At 33.9% G+C, this 12,496-nt stretch overlaps 1 long non-coding RNA gene across 5 annotated transcripts in view; it reads right to left on the reverse strand.

Moving 5' to 3' along the window:
* The window catches only part of LOC141375764 (uncharacterized), a 34,347-nt gene extending 21,851 nt beyond the window's left edge, over positions 1 to 12,496 (reverse strand). For 2 of the 5 annotated variants that reach the window (XR_012384517.1, XR_012384513.1), the window contains exons 1-6: positions 4,084 to 4,618; positions 3,395 to 3,422; positions 2,682 to 2,732; positions 1,976 to 2,026; positions 1,562 to 1,616; positions 101 to 155 (exon numbers count right to left, since the gene is read on the reverse strand). This is a non-coding gene — a long non-coding RNA (uncharacterized lncRNA). Of the gene's footprint in view, positions 1 to 100; positions 156 to 1,561; positions 1,617 to 1,975; positions 2,027 to 2,681; positions 2,733 to 3,394; positions 3,423 to 4,083; positions 4,696 to 4,730; positions 4,786 to 6,776; positions 6,829 to 6,969; positions 7,027 to 11,412; positions 11,534 to 11,971; positions 12,013 to 12,109 lie in introns of those variants that run through there. The other 3 variants (XR_012384514.1, XR_012384515.1, XR_012384516.1) reach the window with 3 other exon arrangements.

Here is a 12,496-nt window from a genome sequence, read left to right on the forward strand (position 1 = left end):
AAACAAGTAAAATGTAAGCAAATAATGACACATTTGTACCGTTTGGGTGAACTATCCATTTAGGGAGTGTCAAAATAGCATTACAAAAGAATTAACAAACCTCTGTAGAAGACAACTCTGTTTGTGTTTGTCAAAGTGACGGACTCATGAAGGTACTGAAAGAGAGAAGCAAAGATAAAGAAAATTTACCATTCGTTTACTTACTGTTTTAAGTTTTGCACAACAAACCATGCCCTCATAAACCATGAAGAAACACACGTTATAATAGTCTACTGCTAGCACCATGTAAAACTACACATACTGTGTCCTCATAAACCATGAAGAAACACGCAGTTTCCATAAAACAACATCCTACTGCTAAGTCACATTAAATAGACATACTGTGTCTTCATAAACCATGACTAAACACACAGGACCGCTACATTGCAATTAGCTGAAAAAGGAAACTGTAATTTTAGCATTTAAAGGGATGGTTCACTCAAAAATGAACATTTACTCACTATGAATTTACCCTCAAGTGTTCCAAACTTTTATGTGCTTATTTCTTCTGATAAACAACAAAAACAAGATATTATGATGGAAGAAGAAAACCTGCAATCAATAGCCCCTTTCACACATACAGACCTTTCCGGAAAATTGCCGGCAATTTTCCGGAAAGGTTGTATGTGTGAACAGGTCCTTTTTGAAAATACCGGTAAATTCGTTCTGGCTATTTTCCGGAAAGAGAAGTTGTAACATTACCGGCAATGTGCCGGAATGCTGCGCTGTGTGAATGCAAAAGGAAGATTCCCGTAATAAGCGCGTGCACGTCTAGAACGTGCTGACGTGAGACGTCTGCTTTAGCCAATCACAACAGTCAGACGCATTTACGTCCGCGCGGTTTGTGAGGATAAAAGCCTTTGAATATTTTTCCAGACACATTTAGCTGCTAGAAGTTAGTCAGATCACGTTTATATGTTCTTCTTAATGATAACTGTGTAAATAATCATCGATGAGATGCTTATGATAAGCCGTTGTTTGTTTACCTTCAAGCTTTGCACATGCACATATTATGAACATCTCGACATGCGAAAGTGATCCTGCGAAAGTTGTTCACAATATTGATCATCCACAGAGTTTGTAATTTAGTCAAATGTTTACAAATACAAGCGCAGCCGTTTAAAGCTCATTTGTGGTGAATGTTGTCAGAATTTACCGGTATTTTGGAATGGATGTGTGAATGCTCTTTTCCGGAAAATTTCCGTAACGTCCTCGCCTGTGTGAACAGCGCTTTTTTGAATATACCGGTAAAGTCTTTCCGGAAATTTTCCAGATATTTACCGGTATCACTGTGTGAAAGGGGCTAATGACTTCCATAATAGAAAACACAAATAATATGGAAGTCAATGGTTACAAGTTTCCATCTTTTTTCAAAGTATCTTCTTTTGTGTTCAACAGAAAAAATAAACCCATAAAGATTTAAAACAAGTAAAGGGTGAGCAAATGATGACACAATTGTACTGTTTGGGTGAACTATCCCTTTAAGGAGTGTCAAAATAGCATTACAAAAGAATTAACTAACCTCTGTAGAAGACAGCTTTGTTTGTGTTTGACAAAGTGACTGGGTCATGGAGGTACTGAAAGAGAGAAGCAAAGAAAGATGAAGGAAACATGACATTCGCTTACTGAAAGCTTTAAGTCTCACAAAACCAATCATGTCCTCATAAACCATGACTAAACACACAGGATTGCTACACTGCATTTAGTCTATTTAAGAAACTGTCATTTTAGCACTTAAAGGGATGGTTCACCCAAAAATGAACATTTACTTACTATGAATTACAGGTTTACATCTTTTTAAAAGTATTTTGTTTTGTCTTTAACAGAACAAATAAAGAAACAAGTAAAGGGTAGGCAAATGAGGACACAATTGTACTGTTGGGTGAACTATCCCTTTAAGGAGTGTCAAAATAACATGACAAAAGAATAAACAAACCTCTGTAGAAAACAACTCTGTGTTGGTCAAAGTGACGGGCTCAGGGAGGTACTGAAAAAGAGAAGCAAAGATAAGATTTTTTTAACATTGTTAAATTACTTTAAGTCACGCATAACAAATCATGCCCTTACAAATTACGAAGAAACACACGTTATAATTGTCTACTGCTAGCACTATGTCAACCTACACATACTGTGTCCTTATGAACCATGAAGAAACACACAGATTTAATAAAACAATAGTCTACTGCTAAGTCACATCTAATAGACATACTTGGTCCTCATAAACCATGACAAAACACACAGGACTGCTAACCTGCATTTAGCAGAAATAGGAAACTGTCATTTTAGCACTTAAAGGGATGGTTTACCTAAAAATTAACATTTACTCACTATTAATTTACCCTCGAGTGTTCCAAACCTTTAAGGGTTTATTTCTTTTGTTAAAAACAAAACATACTTTGAAAAACGATGGAAACCTGTAACCATTGACTTTTATATTACTTGTTTTTTACTACTATGGAAGTCAATGGTTACAGGTTTCTATCTTATTTCAAAGTATCTTATTTGTTTTGTTAAACAGAAAAAAGAAAACCATAAAGGTTTGGAACACTTGAGGGTAAACTAATAGTGAGTAAATGTTCATTTTTGGGTAAAACTATCCTTTCAAGAAGTATCAAAATAGCTTGACAAAAGAATTAACAAACCTCTGTAGAAGACAACTCTGTGTTTGTCAAAGCGACTGGCTTATGGAGGTGCTGAAAAAGAAAAGTAAAGAAAGATGAAGAAAACATGAGATTCGCTTACTGAAAGCTTTAAGTCTTGTTTAACCAATCATGTCCTCATAAACCATGAAGAAACACACACGTTATAAAACAATAGTCTACTGCTAACATTGCATTCTACATACAGTGTCCTCATAAACCATGAGTAAACACACAGATTTATTAAAACAATATCCTACTGCTAAGTCACATCCAATAGACATACTTGGTCCTCATAAACCATGACAAAACACACAGGACTGCTACACTGCATTTAGCAGAAATATGAAACTGTTATTTTAGCACTTAAAGGGATGATTCACCCAAAAACGAACATTTACTCACTAACAATTTACCCTCAAGGGTTCCAAACCTTTACGTGTTTATTTCTTCTGATAAAAAACAAAAACAAGACATTTGGTGGAAGAAAATCTGCAATCATTGACTTTCATGGTAGAAAACAAGAAAAGATGGAAACCTGTAATCATTCACTCCCATATTATTTGTAAGTATTTTCTTTTGTCTTTAACAGAATAAATAACCCCAAAAAGGTTTGAGACAATTAAAGGGTGAGCAAATGATGACACAATTGTACTTTTTGGGAGAACTATCCTTTTAAAAAGTGTCAAAATAGTTTGACAAAATAATTAACAAACCTCTCAAAGTGACGAGCTCATAGAGGTACTGAAAGAGAGAAACAAAGATAAAGAAAATGTAACATTTGTTTACTAACTGTTTGAAGTCTCGCATAACAAAAAATGCCCTCATAAACCATGAAGAAACACATGTTATAATAGTCTACTGCTAGCACCATGTAAACCTACACATACTGTGTCCTCATAAACCATGAGTAAACACACAGATTTATTAAAACAATATCCTACTGCTAAGTCACATCTAATAGACATACTTGGTCCTCATAAACCATGACTAATCACACAGGACTGCTACACTGCATTTAGCAGAAATATGTAACTGTCATTTTAGCACTTAAAGGGATGATTCACACAAAAATTAACATTTACTCACTATTAATTTACCCTCAAGTGTTCCAAACCTTTAAGGGTTTCTTTTTTCTGTTAAACACAAAAGAAGATACTTTGAAAAACGATGGAAACCTGTAACCATTGACTTTCATATTATTTGTGTTTTCTATTATGTAAGTCAATGGATACATGTTTCCATCTTTTTTCAAAGTATCTCATTTGTTTTATTAAACAGAAAAAAAGAAACCCATAAAGGTTTGAAACACTTGAGGGTAAATTAATAGTGAGTAAATGTTCATTTTTGGGTGAACTATGCCTTTAAGGAGTGTCAAAATAGCTTGACAAAAGAATTAACAAACCTCTGTAGAAAACAACTCTGTTTGTGTTTGTCCAAGCGACGGGCTCATGGAGGTACCGAAAGAGAGAAGCAAAGAAAGATGAAGAAAACATGACATTCACTTACTGAAAGCTTCAAGTCTTCCATAACCAATCATGTCCTCATAAACTATGAGTAAACACACATATTTGATATAACAATAGCTTGCTGCTAACTCACATAAAATAGACATACTTGGTCCTCATAAACCATGACTAAACACACAGGACTGCTACGTTGAATGTAGTAGAAATATGAAACTGTCATTTTAGCACTTAAAGGGATGATTCACACAAAAATTTATATTTACTCACTATTAATTTACCCTCAAGTGTTCCAAACCTTTAAGGGTTTATTACTTCTGTTAAACAACAAAAACAAGATATTTTGATGGAAGAAGAAAACCTGCAATCATTGACTTCCACAACAGAAAACACAAATAATATGGAAGTCTATGGTTACAGGTTTCCATATTTTTTCTAAGTATCTTCTTTTGTCTTTAACAGAAGAAATATCCCAATAATGGTTTGAGACAAGTAAAGGGGGATCAAATAATGAGACAATTGCACTTTTTGGATGAACTATCCCTTTAAGGAGTGTCAAATTAGCATGACAAAATAATTAACAAACCTCTGTAGAAGACAGCTCTGTTTGTGTTGGTTAAAGCCACAGGCTCATGGAGGCGCTGAAAGAGAGAAGCAAAGAAAGATGAAGAAAACATTAAAAGCTTTAAGTCTCGCATAACAAACCATGTCCTCATAAACCATGAATAAACAGATTTACCAAAACAATAGCCTACTGCTAAGTCACATTCAGTAGACATACTTGGTCCTCATAAACCATGAGCAAACACACAGATATTAAAACAATAGCCTATTGATAGGTCAGCAAACTTGACATTGTTTCTCTTGATATCTCAATATTGTAAGCTATAAAAAAAAAGCTTTAAATATTAGTAATATTTGTTATTTCTCAAATGTGGTAAAAAACAATATTATTATAATATGTAGGCCTAGTAATGGTTAAAATGCTCAATTTTGCATAGATCTGGCATGTTAAACTTTAAATTGGTCTTTAATGCACAGGACAGAGATGACATCAGAATACAAATTCAAAATTCTGAAGATGAGTGTTAGATGTATGCTTGCACTCTCTTATGGTCCACATGCAAATAGATCATTTTCACTGGTATAACCAGGCATTTGTCATCATCAGATTTCAACTTGCATTATTTTCATCATTTAACAACAGTAGTTTATACTGCAACTGTGTAAACGTTTAATCTTACACAGGGCTCGAAATTAACTTTTTTACTTGGTAGCACCGGTGCTCCCAACTTCAAAAATTTAGGAGCACCAGAAAAAATTTAGGAGCACCACAAAAAATTTAGAGATGACATTGATATTTGTGTGCAATAATTCCAAAATGTGTATGTATTAAAATTCTAGAATATTAATGATGATGAAAATGACAATAATAGTAACAATGAATTACATTTGTCATTATCATGCTGCCTTGAATGTGCTTGAATGCAAGTTATCTGCTATAAAAAGTCTGTTACTTTCTGAAAAATAAATGTATAGTTTGCATCAAACAAAAATGAAGCATTGCAGTAAGAAATATTTATTTTGTACTGCTAAACAGCATATATATGCATGTCAGTTTAATAAATAATATTTCAGCTGCAAAACAAACAAAAGATTATAATAAAATATTAAATTCAAGGCTGAAAGCTGCAAAACAGTCATCAGTAACTAAATAAAAAAAATATATACATCTCATGAAAGAATAGGCAAAAGAAAGTAAATAAAGTCTCACTTCTATCACTATTTAAAAGTTTTGGTTTCAGTTTGTGTCAATTTAAATGTTCAGTCTGAGCTGATCTTCATTTTTCTGTGTTTGTGGAAAAGCAGGCGAGTCAGCCGACCCAATTTATGAGCAGGTTGAGCACCGGCGCAATACCGCTGTTTGTTATGAGACGCAGTTTCAGTGTAAACTTAGTAAAGGCGAGCTTCTTTGGCGATGATACAGTATTAGATTTGACTTTTAGCGGACATTTGCGCTGAACACGCAGTGAATGCAACGCATGGAGATTCGACCACCTTCTCCGAAAAGCACGTACTCGATTGATCTCAGCTGGCGGATCAATATTCACCACGTGTCATGATCGCTCTCATCTACGCCTCAACTTTAGGTGGGGTTTGCACTTTGCAAACCTGTGTGCTTTACGTTTTCACACTTTAGCCGTTTGCATTTCCCGTGGACATAAAAGCTCCCTCCCTGTCATCTAACAGTGGATAGCCTTGAGTGATTGACAGCTAATATGAACCAATATAGCGGCAGGGAAGAGCGATTCAGCACGTTTTAAAAAAAAAATCAAAACAGGTCGCACTAATGCGCCCAAATATATTATGAGGTCGCATCGATTAATTTTCGGGCGCATATGCGACCAAAATGGTCGCAATTTCGAGCCCTGTTACACATAATACTTACCGTGTGAATAGAGGCTAATCTAAAGAAAAAACTTTGAATTGTTATATTGCGATTCTCAATATAATAATGTATCGCTACACCCATATTAAATGTATTATTATATAAAAATAACTGCACAGATACAGGAACAATAAGAAAATATCTCTTCAGATCAACATTTAAAAGACAATTATATAGACAAACCTCTTTGAAGCTCACTCTGTTCAGAATTCAAAGATAATGGCTCATGAGGAGACTGAAAAACATAATCAAAACACAGAAAATAAAGCTAAAACAACTCAAGTGTGTGCTAAACAGACATTATTAAACATTATATTTAATACTACATACGGTTCAAAATATGCCAATTTTTAAAATAAAATCCAATATACCCTACCTTTGCTTTTTCATGTTTGTTACAGGAGAGAAGGTCAACTCCTCCACATGACACACTCTAAAATTACAATTGTATGTTGTGATATCGTGCAGAACAATGTTTTAAAATTAAACACAAGGTACTTTTTTTTATACAAGATTAAAACTGTAACTCTGCCAAATAAAAACAGTTCTGTCAACACATGAACACTGACTCCACAGAGTATGCATCACAAACTTTTCTGGACAAACAGTGAAAACTGATACAGAAGAAACTAAATCATTGAAAAAATTCATTATGTTGGTTTAATAGTGCACAAAAAGTACACTGTACAGGAAACTGGCCCAAAACAATTATCTAATACTTTACTATTTGATAGTGTCAGGCCCGGATTAAGAACTCAAGAGGTCTGTATTAAAAAAAATAAGAATAGAATACATTTTTTTCAAAACAAATCTATAATATATTGCCCACATTTTTTAAATAAATTATATATATATATATATATATATATATATATATATATATATATATATATATATAGTCTACAAAGATTTTACTTATTTTTTAAGAAAATGAAAATTTTCTTATGAAAATGAAAATTGATGGTATAAGTACACTTGTTCAAGTTAACTGAAGCAGTACTAAAATATATATTTTAAAAGGTATTTATTACTATTCTCCACTGTGCTTTGCGAGAGCGCTTACTGAACAGCACGTTCGTTGACATAAGACTGCCCAGGCACGAATGCAATGTGAGTGCAGGCCGTAGGGGGAGACGGAAGGGGGGAAAAGCATGCTTCAGCCTGGTTCATGGCAACTGTACAGTGCGAGTACGCCCTCAGACACACGATGAATCCAGTCTGCACTGCCATTAGCATCCTCCACCTGGTTAATGCTAGCTTGCACATAACATTACCATAACGTCTTCTATACTCTCATTCTCCTCATCATGGGTCTGTTTGAAGGAGTGAATACATGAAACATGCCTCAATAAAGATGCACCCTCTCCTCTTTTTCTCTTGTGATTGCCAAATCCACTTGTTCACTCATTTTGATCTACGGCAAATACTACACTACAGTCCGCTCAATTCAGTGCAGGTTATTTCAAAACTTACAAGCACTTCACCAATTAAAGCATGCTGTTTAGTTAAAAAAAGTAAAGAAGGAAAGGAAAAAATCTGCATGCTTTTTATACATGGTGACATTTTCTGACAATTTAAATACAATGATAATAATAATATATGATAGGGGTGTAACGATTTATCGTTGTACGATTTATTGCGATGCAAAAATGTCTCGATATGCATCGTGGCGTTATGACGATATGATTACGATATGACGTCCGTTTTCTCTTATTAGTTGAGCTGTTTGCACGTGAGCTACGTTCCACCTGCTGTCGCACGTGAGTTCAGATTGCAGCAGCAGTAATGTTAGCAAACCAAGATGAGTGGAGTTGAAATAGAGGATGGCCCATCCTCTCAAAATCAGACGTCTGGCAACATTTCGGTTGTACAGTAATTGCTTTAGACTCGTCCGCTTTTTGACACGCATACTGGGTCACACATCCTAAGTTTTAAAGTCTTCACAGTGATTTACATACTTTGCACAGCGACAGGGATACCTCCTAATGGTGTTGAAAGAGTCACATACTGTATTTATAAGGTACAATTCACCCTAAAATATCATTCTGTCTTCATATGATGTATTGGCGGCCGCAAAATCACACATGACATGAGCTGACCGTGAGCTGTTACTACAAAGGGCGGACTATGATAGACGCGTGCGTATGGCAAGCCGTTTTAACATTTAAACCTTTGATCTGACTATCCATAAATATATTTAGAGATATCTTTAATTATATTTTGACTAGTCATAATTATAATTCGACTAGTCAAAATATAATTAGAGATATCTCTAAATGAATTTAATTAAATATGAATTACATATATTTATGGATAGTCAGAACAAAGGTTTAAATGCTAAAACGGCTTGCCATACGCGCGCGTCTGCTTCAGTGAACAGAACCTGCAGGTTGTGACTAATAAAGTAGTAAACAACATTCAGTTTGTGGAACAGAGTGATCTTTCAGGAGCAGCGTGGGAAGTTTGAACAGCACTTAGCAGTGTAAATGAAACCGAAAACGTACACATTATTTAAACAATCATATCGATTTTAGAGTTATGATTACGACGAGCTAACCCTTTAAAGCTAAATTTGAGTACAGAGGTACACAAAAATGCACGTCAACATGATACACTTGATAGCCTCTCAGACAGATACACATAAGTTCAGGATTATCTTATAGAACTGCTGATTACCTGGAAATGTAGATTTTTTTTTGCACACACAAAAAACGCAAGTGACCAAGCAAAGCCTTAAGCTCTCACTGTTAAATTCAATTGAATAGAAAGCTTATTTTTTTGCACCTTTACTTAAATTGTTCCTTAATTTTGTCTCTGTCATTTCAATAATATTTTTTAAGAAGTTTTTAAATTGTTTTATTTTCCAGAGACAGGCCTGTTTAATATATTTTCTAAAAGAAGGTTCAGTTTAACAAGTTGAAACAAAAGAAATACATAAAAAATAGTTTACTTGGTAAAATTTGCATTTCAGTTAAATTTTCAATTTTTATTCCAAATATCGTGATACATATCGAATCGTGAACACTATATCGTGATACACATCGTATCGTGAGCTGAGTGTATCGTTACACCCCTAATATATGATATTGACTATTTGCTAAGAGGAAATGCCTAGTTTCTAAAAAAAATGTTTTTAAAGAGAGGGAGGCAACCTTTATTAAGACATGTGCAACCTATTAAATGCTCTTCAACAGAGCCATGAGGTAGGAGAATATGGGTGAAGTAGCGCTAGTTGTGGCAAATGATAATCGACAGGCTAACCAGGGTTTGGGAAAGGGCGACTAATAGTGGTGTAACGGATCCAAAATCTGCAGTTCGGATCACTCTACGTTTTTTGAGTTATGGATCGGACCATTTTTTGGATCAGCAAAAAAGGGAGGAGACAATTTGCTTTCCATTTATACAAAAATGTTACTGCATAAAACATTGCTTTTAACAAACAGAAAATAGAACCTGTAATTTTAATAAAAAATAAAAATCAGGAAATAACCAGCTAAAAAAAAGTATTCAATATGAAATATGATCTTTGCTACTGTTGCTGATAATGCAAAATGTATAGAAATCTTGCACAACATATATTTATCTTCAATTAATGATTCAACAATTCACACATAAAACTTCATGTTTCATTATACTGTAGGTGTATTATATTTGAAAACCTATTCAATTACATAGTTTTGATGTTTGTTTGTCGCCATCTGTTGGTTACACAATGTAGTTGCTTTCACCAGCATCTTGTTTCATTAAACAGTGATTTTATTCTTACCATAATGAATGCATTAATGCAGGCTAAACAAACAGTGACAAAAAAACACCTTAATAGCCAAAAGCATTTATGTAGGTCCCACAACGTCATCATTATATTTTACAGGGAAGCCAAAATGCTTTCATTCATGCAATTTGAATGACACGGGAGGCGATCTCTCTGCGATTGTTATAAATGTTGGATTAACCTACAAGTTCAAAAAAAGTTATTAATCTACGGGTCACGCGCATTCCGAACCGTGGGTTGTGATCCGTATCGATCACGGATCAACAGTGATCCGTTACACCCCTAGTGACTAACGTCACAAATAAATAAATACAAATGAATTCTATTAAGATGTTGCTAACATTTGAAAATAACTTTATTATATATTTAAAATACCTATTTAGAGAAATAAGATAAACATCATCAAAACACACGAGGCACTTGTGACTTTATTTAACATTTGCATTATTTTAATTTTTTTTAAAATGTTTCCTAAAAATAAATGTATTTCCCATCTGATATCCAATGGGGAGAAAAAAAATAAGAATAAGTTCAGCAGACGGTATATTAGAACTCGAGTTGATGATCAATCGCGTCAAAACATGTTGCTGTGCATTACAAGCTACACCACTGGCGCTATTTAGTTATGTTGTCTCTGTCGGTCAGACATCACTTGTCTGACAAAATTTGTGTAAATGGCTTATTCCATCAATGTGTGTTATTAACCATTGGTTAATCAGGCCCTGGATAGTGTACAATCTTTAATAGTTTTAACTTTTCACTAATATGGAAATCATTAATATTAGCATTTTTTAGACTCTTAAATTAAACATTAACATTTTAAAGTGTGGTTTTCAATTAGGACATTTCTTTTTATTATTATTATTATTTAAATGTTATTTGTTGACATTTATAATGTCTTGTCATCAAATCATCATTCATGACTTAATTTTTTTGTGTTAAATTAAACTCCTTTTTGCATCTTAACATTTTATACACTATGCTTATAGTGAAACAATAACTGGGGACTACCTGCAGTAAGAAAAAACATGTACAAAACTTTGGTACCTTTGATGTCACTGATGTACCTCCACGTAAGCATGTCTTTATCCTTCCCCAACCTCACATGATGAGCAGCATCTTTCAAAGGATTTAATCCTCTGCTTTGACTCTTACCACCATTCATTCACTGTTAAAATATTATATAAGGTTAAACTTCACAGTTTATAATATCAATACAATACCACATATGCAAAGCAGTATTAATATATGTGACGTAGTGTAAAATTCTCTAAAGAAGACCAAAACAGAAAATAGTAATATAGTTATCAAATTTCATAATACAGTTATCACATTTCAAACCATTTAACAAAATATAAGTTAGTAGTGCACTATTTTGACAATTTGATCAAATAAAGTTATTTAACTTGGGTAAGTTAACCTCTTTTCATAATAAAAGTTCATTTATTCAAATGTACAGTTTAACTGAACACAAGTTTATCACAAAAAAACATTAGAAAAAATAAAACCACACATTTACATTACTAAATTCAAACATTTTGTTCAATCATGCTTAATAATTCAAGTTTAGTAAATTGTTTCTACGTCATATTTATGTTTAATATACCTTGTTACCATGTTATTTATACCATATTCGAATGGTCATTGCTTCTCACATAAAAGTATGTGTAGAAAAAAAATCACAGTTACATAGTGCATCTATCATAACGTTACATCTCATGGAATCAGACGGCGAATTGTTTACCGCGGAGGAGTGAGCTCTGCCCGGTTCTGGGTGAAATCGACACCGGCGCTTCCGAGCCAGATACAGGCCGAGCGCGTGCTATTATTAGCAAATACACATTTTGAAGAACTACGTCTGATGCTGCCATTACAAACACCTATTTCTAACGTTTATTTGTTCTCATCTTCTGTTCCCAGTCACTAATTATTATTGTCTAAAACAGTACGCGCCGGATATAAATATATAAATAAACTTGCTATTTTGAATAACAAGTGGAATAATACAGTACATATAATAATAAATAATGTACAAAGTATTAAAAACAAATGACTTATTTGTTTGATGTTTCACTGCTTGAAGCGCGACTGTCACGTCCACAGTCTTCATGAGGGACGTTTTCCCGCGATT

This window comes from Danio rerio, chromosome 8, assembly GCF_049306965.1.
Source record: "Danio rerio strain Tuebingen ecotype United States chromosome 8, GRCz12tu, whole genome shotgun sequence".
NCBI lineage: Eukaryota > Metazoa > Chordata > Actinopteri > Cypriniformes > Danionidae > Danio > Danio rerio.